General features: G+C 51.0%; 1 protein-coding gene across 1 annotated transcript in view; it reads right to left on the bottom strand.

Annotated features, from left to right (window-relative positions):
- Nucleotides 1-15267, bottom strand: part of bpnt2 (3'(2'), 5'-bisphosphate nucleotidase 2) — a 66939-nt gene that overhangs the window by 48052 nt on the left and 3620 nt on the right. The gene's annotated exons all lie outside the window — the stretch shown is intronic.

The following is a 15267-nucleotide window of genomic DNA, read 5'->3' as shown; positions in this document are numbered from 1 at the left end:
CATTCCTGTGATCCTGAAATCCTGTCCCTGTCCTTCCTACTCTCATCCTCCTGTGCACTGCAACTATACCTCAGGTTCCCATCCCCCTGCTAAGCTAGTTTAAACCCACCTGAATAGTACCAGCAAATTTCCCACCTAGGATATTAGTACCTCTCTGGTTCAAGTGAAGAATGTCCTGTTTGTACAGGTCCCACCTTCCCCAGTATGAGCCCCAATTATCCAAAAACCTGAAACCCTCCTTCCTGCACCATCCCTGCAGCCGCGTGTTCAGCTGATATCTCTCCCGATTCCTTGCCTCGCAATCACATAACACGGGTAACAAACCAGAGATAACAACTCTGTTTGTTCTAGCTCTCAGTGTCCACCCTAGCTCTCTGAAATCATGCCTTACATCCCTATGGCCTTATGAAATGTCTTCTGAAAGTCCAGATATACTACATCAATAAGATCACCATTATCCATACTGCTCGTTAGATCTTCAAAAAACTCCAGCAAATTAGTCAAACATGACTTGCCTTTCATAAAACCATGCTGGCTCTAATGGGCTGTTTTGACTTTGCAAATGCTCTATTATTATTCCCTAATAATGGTTTCCTTTATGCCTAATTACAGCAGTCAAATCTCGAGTGAACTGGTGCATATTCATAGCACCTAACTGCAATTCTGAAGTTAAAAATGCATTGTTTTGAAGAGTATGGGCAGCAGCAATCATGCTATCATGTTATACTAAACAATAAAAACTAAACACTAAAACAAATTGAAGGAATTAAACAACTTCTTTTTTCACAATAATGAGGTTGCCAGGGCAAATCATCACAAGAGGTTCAACATTCAATTGCCTCACACAGTCAGTGTTCCCAGTCCCCCACATCTTTATTGTTTTATAACCAAAGTCAAGAATGTTAAAAAAAGAACAAAAATACCTTGCAAGGCTTTTCGCCAAGTAGAGATTGCAGCAACATTCAGGAGGTTTAACTCCAACTCTTGGGAGACGCCAACATAATAGTGAGGTAGGAAAGAAATTTAGGTAGTGCTTTTCACAACCTCAAGAATGTTTCAAAGCACTTTACTGTCAACTGAATCCCTTTTAAAGTGCAAAATGTAGATGATACAGCTGCCAATTTTCAGACATCAAGCTTCCACAAACAATGATATGATAATGACCTGACAAACCGTGGGAAATCATGTCTCACAAACTTGATTGAGTTTTTTGAAGAAGTAACAAAGAAGATTGATGAGGGCAGAGCAGTAGATGTAATCCATATGGACTTCAGTAAGATGTTCGACAAAGTTCCCCATGGGAGACTGATTAGCAAGGTTAGATCTCATGGAATAAAGGGTGAACTAGCCATTTGGATACAGAACTGGCTCAAAGGAGAAGACAGAGGGTGGCGGTGGAGGGTTGTTTTTCAGACTGGAGGTCTATGACCAGTGGAGTGCCACAAGGATTGGTGCTGGTTCCTCTACTTTTTGTCATTTACATAAATGATTTGGATGCGAGCATAAGAGGTACAGTTAGTAAGTTTGCAGATGACACCAAAATTGGAGGTGTAATGGACAACGAAGAGGGTTACCTCAGATTACAACAGGATCTAGACCAGATGGGCCAATGGGCTGAGAAGTGGCAGATGGAGTTTAATTCAGATAAATGCGAGGTGCTGCATTTTGGGAAAGCAAATCTTAGCAGGACTTATACACTTAATGGTAAGGTCCTAGGGAGTGTTGCTGAACAAAGAAACCTTGGAGTGCAGGTTCATAGCTCCTTGAAAGTGGAGTCGCAGGTAGATAGGATAGTGAAGAAGGCGTTTGATATGCTTTCCTTTATTGGTCAGAGTATTGAGTACAGGAGTTGGGAGGTCATGTTGCGGTTGTACAGGACATTGGTTAGGCCACTGTTGGAATATTACATGCAATTCTGGTCTCCTTCCTATCAGAAAGATGTTGTGAAACTTGAAAGGGTTCAGAAAAGATTTATAAGGATGTTGCCAGGGTTGGAGGATTTGAGCTATAAGGAGAGGCTGAACAGGCTGGGGCTGTTTTCCCTGGAGCGTCGGAGGCTGAGGGGTGACCTTACAGAGGTTTACAAAATTATGAGGGGCATGGATAAATAGACAAAGTCTTTTCCCTGGGTTCGGGGAGTCCAGAACTAGAGGGTATAGGTTTAGGGTGAGAGGGGAAAGATATAAAAGAGACCTAAGGGGCAACTTTTTCATGCAGAGGGTGGTATGTGTATGCAATGAGCTGCCACAGGATGTGGTGGAGACTGGTACAATTGCAACATTTAAGAGGCATTTGGATGGGTATATGAATAGGAAGGGTTTGGAGGGATATGGGCCGTGTGCTGGCAGGTGGGACTAGATTGGGTTGGGATATCTGGTCGGCGTGGACAGGTTCGGACTGAAGGGTCTGTTTCCATGCTGTACATCTCTGTGACTCTATGACAATCAATATTGACCAGGATACCAAAGATAATACCCATCGTTCTTACAAGTAGTGCCATGGAATCTTTTATATTCACCTGAGAGACTAGACAGGGCTTTGTCTAACAACTCATTCAAGGCACTGCAATACTGACAGTTCAGCACTCTGTCACTATTGTCCCTTATTAAATTTACCATGCCCTCAATACTGGTTATCACACAGTGCAGAATTCCCTCAGGGCTGACACTCTGACAGTGTAGCACTCCTGCAGTACTGACCCTCCAACTTACAGCCAACATTGCAGCACTTTTCAGTACTGACCCTTCAACAGTGCAGGATTTCCTGACTATTGACCCTTCAACAATGCAGCATTTCATCAATGCTAACCCTCTGACAGTGCGGTATCCCCTCAGTACTGATTCTCTGACAGAGCTGCATCTCCTCAGTAATGACTCTCTGACAGCAGCATTTCCTCCATGCAACAATCCCTCAGTACTGTCTGTCCGACAGTGCAGCATTTCCTCAGTGCTGACTGTCCAGCTGTGTAACATTTCCTCAGTACTGACCCAATAGCAGAACAGCAATTCCTCAGTACTGACCCAAGAGCAGAACAGCAATTCCTCAGTACTGACCCAATAGCAGAACAGCAATTCCTCAGTACTGACCCAATAGCAGAACAGCAATTCCTCAGTACTGACCCAATAGCAGAACAGCAATTCCTCAGTACTGACCCAATAGCAGAACAGCAATTCCTCAGTACTGACCCTTCAAGAATTCAGACATTTGTAATGACCTGGGGACTCGATGTCAAATCCTGCCACGGTCTGATGTTAAAAGATTAAATTGTACTATCTCTCTGAACGTTAATGTAATGTTAAAGGGTTAAACTGTACTGTCTTTCTCCAGAAGCTGAACATTCTGGAAGTGGGTGGGGATGACATTCATGCAGGAATGTGGATGACTCCTACTTCATTTGGTCAGCCATTTACTACTATTCTCCTGCTATTATCAAATTAAACTCTCATTCAGTCCCTTCCATTCAGAAATGCTTTCATAGCCATCCCCTGAATCGAGGACATATCATACCTACGTTGTCTTGCATAATGATACCCCAGGATTAGGGTATTTACATTTACATTATCTCCGAGGATGACCTCATTCTATCATTGTACCTGGAGTAACATGAGCGTAATGGAAAATTAACATTTATTGTGAAATCTATAAAAGCATGGTTGAAACAAAGAAGTATGGGTCTGACTCTGCAAAGCCTTGCAGACGGACAGCAAAATAAGATAGAGAGTGAGGAACTACAAGGACAGTAAACTATCATATCAACAGTTAAGGAATGAGAAAAACAACTCCATATGTGGAAAGGAACTCGAATGTACCAGGCTCCTGGCCTTGAGATGTTGATAATGAAAAGTGAACTATAGTATAAAGGGAATATGTGAAAGTCATCAGGCGCCCCTTACATGAGGCATCTTGCCAATGTATCAGGTTGACTCTGCAGAGTCATTGAGTCATAGAGATGTATAGCATGGAAACAGACCCTTTGGTCCAAACCGTCCATGCCAACCAGATATCCTAACCCAATCTAGTCCCATTTGCCAGCACCTGGCCCATATCCTTCCCCATATTACTCCAAACCCTTCCTATTCATATACCCATCCAAATGCCTCTTAAATGCTGCAATTGTTCCAGTCTCCACCACATCCTCTGGCAGCTCATTCCACACACACACCACCCTCTGTGTGAAAATTTTGCTCCTTAGGTCTCTTTTATATCTTATCCCTCTCACCCTAAACCTATGTATGCCCTCTAGTTCTGGACTCCCCCACTCCAGGGAAAGGACTTTGTCTATTTATCCTATCCATGCCCCTCATAATTTTGTAAACCTCTATGAGGTCATCCCTCAGTCTCCAACGTTCCAGGGAAAACAGCCACAGCCTTTCAGCCTCTCCCTATAGCTCAAATCCTCCAACCCTGGCAATATCCTTGTAAATCCTTTCTGAATCCTTTCAAGTTTCACAACATCTTTGCAATAGGAAGGAAACCAGAAGTGTTCGCAATATTCCAACAGTGACCTATTGTCCGATACAGCTGCAACATGACCTCCTAACTCCTGTACTCAATACTCTGACCAATAAAGGAAAGCATACCAAACGCCTTCTTCACTATCCTATCTACCTGTGACTCCACTTTCAAGGAGCTGTGGACCTGCACTCCAAGGTCTCTTTGTTCAGCAACATTCCCTAGGACCTTACCACTAAATGTATAAGTCCTGCCAGGATTTGCTTTCTCAAAAAGCAGCACTTTGCATTTATCTGAATTAAACCCCATGTCCAAAAAGAAACTTTTTCCTTTGCTCTTGCTAGCATTTGAGTCAAGTCGATTTAATTTCCATAACAATGTGGTCACTTTGGGGGGGGGGGGGGGCAGCAGAGTACCTGGGACAGTGCCAACTGACCTGTACAAAGGGGATGTGTTTTTTTTTGTTCAGGGTCTCTTTTGACTGGAATTTACATGCCTGCGAGGAGGGTCAAAGGGGGTCACCTAGCTTGTACAGGCTTTAATAAACTTTAATTGCAGAAGTTGGTGTGCGCAAATTGCATCTCATGTATGAACCCTGGGAAAAGAACCTAACAATGGCAGATGGTGGAATTTGAATTCAATAAAGATCTGGAATTAAGACTCTAATGATGGTCATGGATCCACTGTTGATTGTTGGGAAAAACCTATCTGATTCACTAATGTCCTTCAGGGAAGGAAACTACCATCCTTACCTGGTCTGGCCTACATGTGACTCCAGACCCACAGCAATGTAGTTGACTCTTATCTGCTCAGTGGGGCAATTGGGGATGGTAAATAAATGCCGGCCCATCCAGTGACACCCTCATCCCGTGAGTGAATAAATAAACAAAAGCTGGCAACAAGTTGTCCCCCTGATTGTGGAACGTTCTTGCATTACAGATCTACCACAGTTAGATTTGCCAGGTTCTTCGGATTATATTTGAAACTGTACCTTGAATTTTAAAGTAAAATGAAGGGGTTACGTGGTTTGTCGTGCTTTATCTAACTATTAATTTTTAAGGATCAAAGAAAGGCTATGTTTGGAAACAAAGGCAGCAGCCTGTGTATTCATTGTGGTGATGATGGGCTGTGAGGAGGACAGTGCAGAACTCCAGAAGGACATAGACAAGTTGGTGGTGTGGGCAGGTAGGTGGCAGATCAGTTTCAATTCCTTTTACTCAGGAAGCCTACAACAGACTGCATTCATTTGAATCTGATGGGGAAGAATGGGATATATAATTTAAACATAAAAGGTGTGCTTCTGCCAGCATTCTCACAACATGCATTTAATGTGTGCATATTCAGGGAGTCGCACAGGAATTGGGAAACGTATGCTTCATTTCCTCTGGTTTGTAAGGAGCACAATGTGTGTGGGATTGCAGCAAAGTGAAACAAAGGCAGTCTGAGTTCTGACTGATTACAGCTGGATATCGATTCAAAGTGGAAACTCGCTGGTATATCATTTCCAAGTTTGCTTTGTGGAGATAAAATCAGCTGAGGTAAGTATGTAAAACAGCCGAAGTATGTAGCTGCCTGATTCCGGCTGTTAAAATTCAAGGACTTGAATTCCTTTGTCTAAACAAGATGTTGATGAGAGTAGCTAAACTGGTTCTCTGAACAGAGCTTCATAAGAAGCAGGGGACACTGACTGTATGGCTCAAAAGGAATCTGGTAGTCTGGGACCTCAGCAGAGCAAGACGATGGCTGAGTGTATTCTGATCAAATGAAATTTCCAGGAATAGTTAAGTAGAAATTCAAATCAAAGTGGAGCAAAGGTGCACCTACGAGGGTTTCCAGAGCAAGAGTTGAGTGAGAGAGGATAATAGGTGTGAATTGAGAGGCTGAACTTCAGTGAGAGTAGCGGTTGAGTGACACCTTTTTTTTAATGACTTGGAGGTGCTGGTGTTGGACTGGGGTGAACAACATCAGGTTATAGTCCAAGAGGTTAAATTGGAAGCACTAGCTTTCGGAGCACCACTGTTCCATCAGGTGGTTGTGGCCTCCCCACCTGATGAAGGAACAACGCTCCAAAAGCTGGTGCTTCCAAATAAACCTGTTGAACTCTTTTCTTTAAATAGGGGAAGGAGACAAAACATACATATTTATATTCCAGTTAGCTTAATGTCTGTTTTGGGGAAAATAGAGTCATAGAGACGTATAGCATGGAAACAGATCCTTCAGTCCCACTCACCCATGCCAACCAGATAGTTGAGACTAGATTAGATTCAGATGTCAACACTTGGCCCATATCCCTCCAAACCCATCCTATTCATATACCCATCCAGATGCCTTTTAAATATTGTAATTATATCAGCCCCCACCACTTCCTCTAGCAGCTCATTCCATACACATACCACCCTCTGCATGAAAACAATTGCCCCTTAGGTCCCTTTTATATCTTTCCCCTCTCATCCTAAATCTATGCCCTCTAGTTCTGCACTCCTCCGCTGCAGGGAAAAGACCTTGTCTATCCTATCCATGACCCTCACGATTTTATAAACCTCTATAAGGTCACCCGTCAGCCTCTGATGCTCCACAGAAATATGAACATCCATTGTAAAAGATTTGGAGGTGCCGCTGTTGGACTGGTGAAGACAAAGTTAAAAATAACACAACACCAGGTAATAGTCCAACAGGCTTATTTGGAAGCACTAGTTTTTGAGGCGCTGCCTCTTCATCTGGCCTCGAAAGCTAGTGCTGCCAAATAAACCTGTTGGACTATAATGTAGTGTTGTGTTATTATAAAAGATGTAATAGTGAACCATTTAGAAATGCATGACATGATCAAGTAGAGTCAGCATGGTTTCATGAAGAGGAAATCTTGCCTGACAACTTTATTAGAATTCTTTGAGGAAGTAGCAAGCAAGCAATGGATGTAATATATTTGGATTTTCAGATGGTGTTTGATAAGGTGCCACAAATTAGCTGCTTAATAAAATGAGAACCCGTTGTATTGGAGGTAGTTTATAAGCATGGATAGGGAATTGGCTAACTAATAGAACACAAAGATTTGGAATAAAAGGAGCATTTTCAGGATGCCAACCTGTAACTAGTGCAGTGCCACAGAAATCAGTGCTGGACCACAATAATTTACAACATATATTAATGACTTGTATGTTGAAAGTGGATGTACTATAGCTAGGTTTGCAGCTGACACAAAAATAAGTAAGAAAGGAAAGCGGTGAGGATGACACAAAGAGTCTGCAGAGCAATAGAGGCAGGTTAGGTGAATCAGCAAAACCTTGCTCGATGTAATATAACGTAGGGAATGTGAGGTTTGCACTTTGGCAGAAAGAATGAATACTATTTAATTGGAAAAATACTGCAGAACAGAGAGATTTCTAAGTCTTCGTCCAGGAATCACAGAAAGCTGGCATTCAAATTCAATGGAAAATAGGGAATACAAATAGATTGCTGATCATTTCATCAAAGCGAATACAGAATAAAAGTAGGGAGATTTTGGTAAAATTATACAAGGCACTAGTCAGACGACAGCTGAAATACTGCGAACAGCTCTGTGCCCTGAACTAAGTAAACGCTGTGACTAGTGGAGTGCCTCAGGGGTCAGTGTTTAGCCCATTGCTGTTTGTTATCTATATCAATGATTTAGACGAGAATGAATAAGGCATGATTCACAAGTTTGCAGCTAACACTAAAATAGGCGGTATCGTGGACAATGAGGAAGGTTGTCAGAAATTGCAGCAGGACCTTGATCAGCTGGGGAAGTGGGCCGAGAAATGGCAAATGGAGTTTAATATAGATAAGTGTGAGGTCTTTCATTTTGGAAAGTCAAATCAAGGTCAGAGTTTCATGGTGAATGGTAGGGCCTTAAGGAGTGTAGTGGAACAGATGGATCTTGGAGCTCAGGTGCACAGTTACCTGAAAGTGGAATCATAGGTAGATAGGGCAGTGAAGAAGGCTTTTAGCACACTGGCCTTCATCAGCCAGGGCACTGAGTATAAAAGTTGGGAAATCATGTTGCGGTTATGCAGGCCGCACTTGGAGTATTGTGTTCAATTTTAGTCATCTTGCTATAGAAAGGATGTTATTAAACTGGAAAGTGTGGAAGAAATTTACAAAGATGTTGCCTGGACTCAATGGTCTGAGTTACAAGGAGAGGTTGGACAAGCTAGGACCTTTTTCTTTAGAGCATAGGAGACTTAGGAGGGATCTTAGAGAGGTGTATAAGATCATGAGAGGCATGGATAGGGTGAATACACTCAGTCTTTTTCCCAGGTTTGGGAACTTGAGGACTAGAGGGCATCATTTAAGGTTAGAGGGAAAAGAATAAAAGGGAGTCTGAGGGGCAACGTTTTTACACAAATGCTGGTACGCAAAGAGGTGCCAGTGGAAGTGGTTGAGGTGGGTACATTACCAATATTTAAAAGGCATTTGGACAAATACATTGGTAGGAAAGAATGAGTAGAATACGGCCCAGCTGCAGGGAAATGGGGTGAGTGTGGATGCACATTTGGGTTGGCATGGACCTGTTTGGGCCAAAGGGCCTGCCTCTATGCTAAGGACTCTATGACTCTATATACTGGCATTGGAGGCAGTCCAGAGAATATTCATTAGGCTGATATCATGTATGTAGGTACTGTCTTATGAGGAGAGGTTGATCAGAATGAACATGTACTCAGTGCAGTATAGAAGAATGAGGAGCAACCTTATTGAATTATAAAGGATTTTTATAGGACCTGATAAAGTAGATATGGAAAGGGCGATTTCCCTTGTAGGAGTGTCTTGGACCAGACAGTATAATCGCAGAATAAGGAGTTGCATATTTAAAGAGCGATTAGGAGTAGTTTTTCTTTCTCTTCAAGGGTGGTGAATCTGTGGAAATATTGACCAGAGAGGACAGCTGAGGCTGGGTCATTATTCAAGGTATTCAAGGTTGGGTATTCAAGGTTGCAGTAGCCAAAGTTTTAATCAGTAAGGAATCAAGGCCACGGAGAAAAGGCAGGAAAGTGGAGCTAAGGATCATCAGATCAGCCATGGTTCCACTGAATGGTGGAACAGATTTGATTGACTAATGGCCGACTAATGCTCCTAAGTCCTATGGTTCTGATAATGCAGAGAAGCGGGACGTGATACATTTTGGTACAAAGAGCATTGAAAACTATATAAAATATGGGTAAAACTCTAAAGTGGGCATAGGGGCAGAGGCACAAATCATTGAATGAAAGTAAAGTGTACAATGTCCTTGGCTTTGTTAATAGGGTATAGAAAACAAGAGCAAGGAAGTGATGTTGAACTTGTTGGGCCTCAGCTGGAGTACTGCGTACAGCTGTGGGTGCCACAATAGAGGAAGGATGTCAACACATTGGAGAGAGTGCAGAAGGAGTTTACAAGAATGAGAAGCTTCAGTTATGAGGACTGATTGTAGAATTTGGTACTGTTCTCCCTGGTTAGAAGAAAGTTAAGAGGAGATTGAATAGTTTGCCAAAAACACGAGCAGGCTGGAAAGAGGAGATTGTGATAAATTGTTCATGTTCACAGAAAACACAAGCACAAGAGTGAATAGATTTAAAGTGATCTGAAAGGAAGCACAGGTGAAATGAAGAGAAACTTCTGACTCAGTGAGCAGTGAGAATATGAGACGCACAGCCTGAGAAGTGTATTGCAGGCAGCTTCAATTGAATCATTCAAGAGGGCAGTGAATGATTATTTGAACAAAAATTACGTGTAAGGATATGGGGAAAAAGTAGAAGATTGGCATGAGGTAATGATGCTCGTTTAAAAGGTGGTGCAAGCATGATGGGCGGAGAGGCATTCTTTGGACCTATTATAGTTCTGTGGTTTTGGGAATGCTCTCTCAGTGCTGACCCCGGACAGTGCGGCGCTCCCTCAATGCTGACCCCGGACAGTGCGGTGCTCTCTCAGCGCTGACCCCGGATAGTGCGGCGCTCCTTCAGTGCTGACACTGGACAGAGCGGCGCTCCCCCAGTGCTCACTCTGGACAGAGTGGCACACCCTCAGTGCTATCCCCTGATTGTGTGGTGCTCCCTCGGTGCTGACCCAAGACAGCGCACAGCTCCCCCGGTGCTGACCCAGGACAGTGCACAACTCCCCCGGTGCTGACCCAGGACAGTGCACAACTCCCCCGGTGCTGACCCAGGACAGTGCACAGCTCCCCCGGTGCTGACCCAGGACAGTGCACAGCTCCCCCGGTGCTGACCCAGGACAGTGCACAGCTCCCCCGGTGCTGACCCAGGACAGTGCACAGCTCCCACGGTGGTGACCCTGGACAGTGCGCAGCTCCCTCTGTGCTGACCCAGGACAGTGCACAGCTGTCCCAGTGCTGACCCTGGACAGTGCGCAGCTCCCTCTGTGCTGACCCAGGACAGTGCATAGCTGTCCCAGTGCTGACCCAGGACAGTGCACAGCTCCCCCGGTGCTGACCCAGGACAGTGCACAGCTCCCCCGATGCTGACCCTGTACAGTGCACAGCTCCCTCTGTGCTGACCCAGGACAGTGCACAGCTGTCCCAGTGCTGACCCAGGACAGTGCACAGTCCCCCGGTGCTGACCCAGGACAATGCACAGCTCCCCCAGTGCTGACCAAGGAGAATGCACAGCTGCCCCAGTGCTGACCCAGGACAGTGCGCAGCTCTCTCTATGCTGACCCAGGACAGTGCGCAGCTCCCCCGGTACTGACCCAGGACAGTGCGCAGCTCCCCCGGTACTGACCCAGGACAGTGCGCAGTTCCCTCGGTGCTGACCCAGGACAGTGCACAGCTCCCCCGGTGCTGACCCAGGACAGTGCACAGCTCCCCCGGTGCTGACCCAGGACAGTGCAGAGCTCCCCCGGTGCTGACCCTGGACAGTGCACAGCTCCCCCGGTGCTGACCCTGGACAGTGCGCAGCTGTCCCAGTGCTGACCCAGGACAGTGCGCAGCTGTCCCAGTGCTGACCCAGGACAGTGCGAAGCTCTCCCGGTGCTGACCCAGGACAGTGCACGTCTGCCCCAGTGCTGACCGAGGACAGTGCACAGTCCCCCGGTGCTGACCCAGGACAATGCACAGCTCCCCCAATGCTGACCAAGGAGAATGCACAGCTGCCCCAGAGCTGACCCAGGACAGTGCGCAGCTCCCCCGGTACTGACCCAGGACAGTGCGCAGCTCCCCCGGTGCTGACCCAGGACAGTGCGCAGCTCCCCCGGTGCTGACCCAGGACAGTGCGCAGCTCCCCCGGTGCTGACCCAGGACAGTGCGCAGCTCCCCCGGTGCTGGCCCAGGACAGTGCGCAGCAGTCCCGGTGCTGGCCCAGGACAGTGCGCAGCTCCCCGGTGCTGGCCCAGGACAGTGCGCAGCTGTCCCGGTGCTGGCCCAGGACAGTGCGCAGCTGTCCCGGTGCTGGCCCAGGACAGTGCGCAGCTGTCCCGGTGCTGGCCCAGGACAGTGCGCAGCTGTCCCAGTGCTGACCCAGGACAGTGCGCAGCTGTCCCGGTGCTGACCCAGGACAGTGCGCAGCTGTCCCGGTGCTGACCCAGGACAGTGCGCAGCTGTCCCGGTGCTGGCCCAGGACAGTGCGCAGCTGTCCCGGTGCTGGCCCAGGACAGTGCGCAGCTGTCCCGGTGATGGCCCAGGACAGTGCGCAGCTGTCCCGGTGACGGCCCAGGACAGTGCGCAGCCGTCCCAGTGCTGACCCAGGACAGTGCACGTCTGTCCCAGTGCTGACCCAGGACAGCGGACAGTCCCCCAGTGCTGACCCAGGACAGCCCACAGCTCCCCCAATGCTGACCAAGGAGAATGCACAGCTGCCCCAGTGCTGACCCAGGACAGTGCGCAGCTCCTCCGGTGCTGACCCAGGACAGTGCGCAGCTCCCCCGGTACTGAACCAGGACAGTGCGCAGCTCCCCCGGTACTGACCCAGGACAGTGCGCAGCTCCCCCGGTACTGACCCAGGACAGTGCGCAGCTCCCCCGGTACTGACCCAGGACAGTGCGCAGCTCCCCCGGTACTGACCCAGGACAGTGCGCAGCTCCCCCGGTACTGACCCAGGACAGTGCGCAGCTCCCCCGGTACTGACCCAGGACAGTGCGCAGCTCCCCCGGTACTGACCCAGGACAGTGCGCAGCTCCCCCGGTACTGACCCAGGACAGTGCGCAGCTCCCCCGGTACTGACCCAGGACAGTGCGCAGCTCCCCCGGTGCTGACCCAGGACAGTGCGCAGCTCTCCCGGTGCTGACCCAGGACAGTGCGCAGCTCTCCCGGTGCTGACCCAGGACAGTGCACGTCTGTCCCAGTGCTGACCCAGGACAGTGCGCAGCTCCCCCTGTGCTGACCCTGGACAGTGCGTAGCTCTCCCGGTGCTGACCCAGGACAGTGCACAGCACCCCGGTGCTGACCCAGGACAGTGTGCAGTTCCACCGGTGCTGACCCAGGACAGTGCGTAGCTCTCCCGGTGCTGACCCAGGACAGTGCGCAGCTCCCCCGGTGCTGACCCAGGACAGTGCGCAGCTCCCCCGGTGCTGACCCTGGACAGTGCACGTCTGTCCCAGTGCTGACCCAGGACAGTGCACAGTCCCCCGGTGCTGACCCAGGACAATGCACAGCTCCCCCAATGCTGACCAAGTAGAATGCACAGCTGCCGTGGTGCTGACCCAGGACAGTGCGCAGCTCCCCCGGTGCTGACCCAGGACAGTGCGCAGCTCCCCCGGTGCTGACCCTGGACAGTGCGCAGCTCCCCCGGTGCTGACCCTGGACAGTGCGCAGCTCCCCCGGTGCTGACCCTGGACAGTGCGCAGCTCCCCCGGTGCTGACCCTGGACAGTGCGCAGCTCCCCCGGTGCTGACCCAGGACAGTGCGCAGCTCCCCCGGTGCTGACCCAGGACAGTGCGCAGCTCCCCCGGTGCTGACCCAGGACAGTGCGCAGCTCCCCCGGTGCTGACCCAGGACAGTGCGCAGCTCCCCCGGTGCTGACCCAGGACAGTGCGCAGCTCCCCCGGTGCTGACCCAGGACAGTGCGCAGCTCCCCCGGTGCTGACCCAGGACAGTGCGCAGCTCCCCCGGTGCTGACCCAGGACAGTGCGCAGCTCCCCCGGTGCTGACCCAGGACAGTGCGCAGCTCCCCCGGTGCTGACCCAGGACAGTGCGCAGCTCCCCCGGTGCTGACCCAGGACAGTGCGCAGCTCCCCCGGTGCTGACCCTGGACAGTGCGCAGCTCCCCCGGTGCTGACCCTGGACAGTGCGCAGCTCCCCCGGTGCTGACCCTGGACAGTGCGCAGCTCCCCCGGTGCTGACCCTGGACAGTGCGCAGCTCCCCCGGTGCTGACCCTGGACAGTGCGCAGCTCCCCCGGTGCTGACCCTGGACAGTGCGCAGCTCGCCCGGTGCTGACCCTGGACAGTGCGCAGCTCGCCCGGTGCTGTCCCAGGACAGTGCGCAGCTGTCCCGGTGCTGGCCCAGGACAGTGCGCAGCTGTCCCGGTGCTGACCCAGGACAGTGCGCAGCTGTCCCGGTGCTGATCCAGGACAGTGCGCAGCTGTCCCGGTGCTGGCCCAGGACAGTGCGCAGCTGTCCCGGTGCTGGCCCAGGACAGTGCGCAGCTGTCCCGGTGATGGCCCAGGACAGTGCGCAGCTCCCCCAGTACTGACCCAGGACAGTGCGCAGCTCCCCCGGTGCTGACCCAGGACAGTGCGCAGCTCCCCCGGTGCTGACCCAGGACAGTGCGCAGCTCCCCCGGTGCTGACCCTGGACAGTGCGCAGCTCCCCCGGTGCTGACCCTGGACAGTGCGCAGCTCCCCCGGTGCTGACCCTGGACAGTGCGCAGCTCCCCCGGTGCTGACCCTGGACAGTGCGCAGCTCCCCCGGTGCTGACCCTGGACAGTGCGCAGCTCCCCCGGTACTGACCCAGGACAGTGCGCAGCTCCCCGGTGCTGACCCAGGACAGTGCGCAGCTCCCCCGGTGCTGACCCAGGACAGTGCGCAGCTCCCCCGGTGCTGACCCAGGACAGTGCGCAGCTCCCCCGGTGCTGACCCAGGACAGTGCGCAGCTCCCCCGGTGCTGACCCAGGACAGTGCGCAGCTCCCCCGGTGCTGACCCAGGACAGTGCGCAGCTCCCCCGGTGCTGACCCAGGACAGTGCGCAGCTCCCCCGGTGCTGACCCAGGACAGTGCGCAGCTCCCCCGGTGCTGACCCAGGACAGTGCGCAGCTCCCCCGGTGCTGACCCAGGACAGTGCGCAGCTCCCCCGGTGCTGACCCTGGACAGTGCGCAGCTCCCCCGGTGCTGACCCTGGACAGTGCGCAGCTCCCCCGGTGCTGACCCTGGACAGTGCGCAGCTCCCCCGGTGCTGACCCTGGACAGTGCGCAGCTCCCCCGGTGCTGACCCTGGACAGTGCGCAGCTCGCCCGGTGCTGACCCTGGACAGTGCGCAGCTCGCCCGGTGCTGTCCCAGGACAGTGCGCAGCTCGCCCGGTGCTGGCCCAGGACAGTGCGCAGCTGTCCCGGTGCTGACCCAGGACAGTGCGCAGCTGTCCCGGTGCTGGCCCAGGACAGTGCGCAGCTGTCCCGGTGCTGGCCCAGGACAGTGCGCAGCTGTCCCGGTGCTGGCCCAGGACAGTGCGCAGCTGTCCCGGTGATGGCCCAGGACAGTGCGCAGCTCCCCCAGTACTGACCCAGGACAGTGCGCAGCTCCCCCGGTGCTGACCCAGGACAGTGCGCAGCTCCCCCGGTGCTGACCCAGGACAGTGCGCAGCTCCCCCGGTGCTGACCCTGGACAGTGCACGTCTGTCCCAGTGCTGACCCAGGACAGTGCACAGTCCCCCGGTGCTG

The sequence above is a fragment of the Chiloscyllium punctatum genome, chromosome 37 (genome assembly GCF_047496795.1).
Source record: "Chiloscyllium punctatum isolate Juve2018m chromosome 37, sChiPun1.3, whole genome shotgun sequence".
In the NCBI taxonomy this organism is placed as follows: domain Eukaryota; kingdom Metazoa; phylum Chordata; class Chondrichthyes; order Orectolobiformes; family Hemiscylliidae; genus Chiloscyllium; species Chiloscyllium punctatum.
Note: the sequence above shows the minus strand (reverse complement) of the source record. Positions and strands in the feature narration are given on the sequence as shown.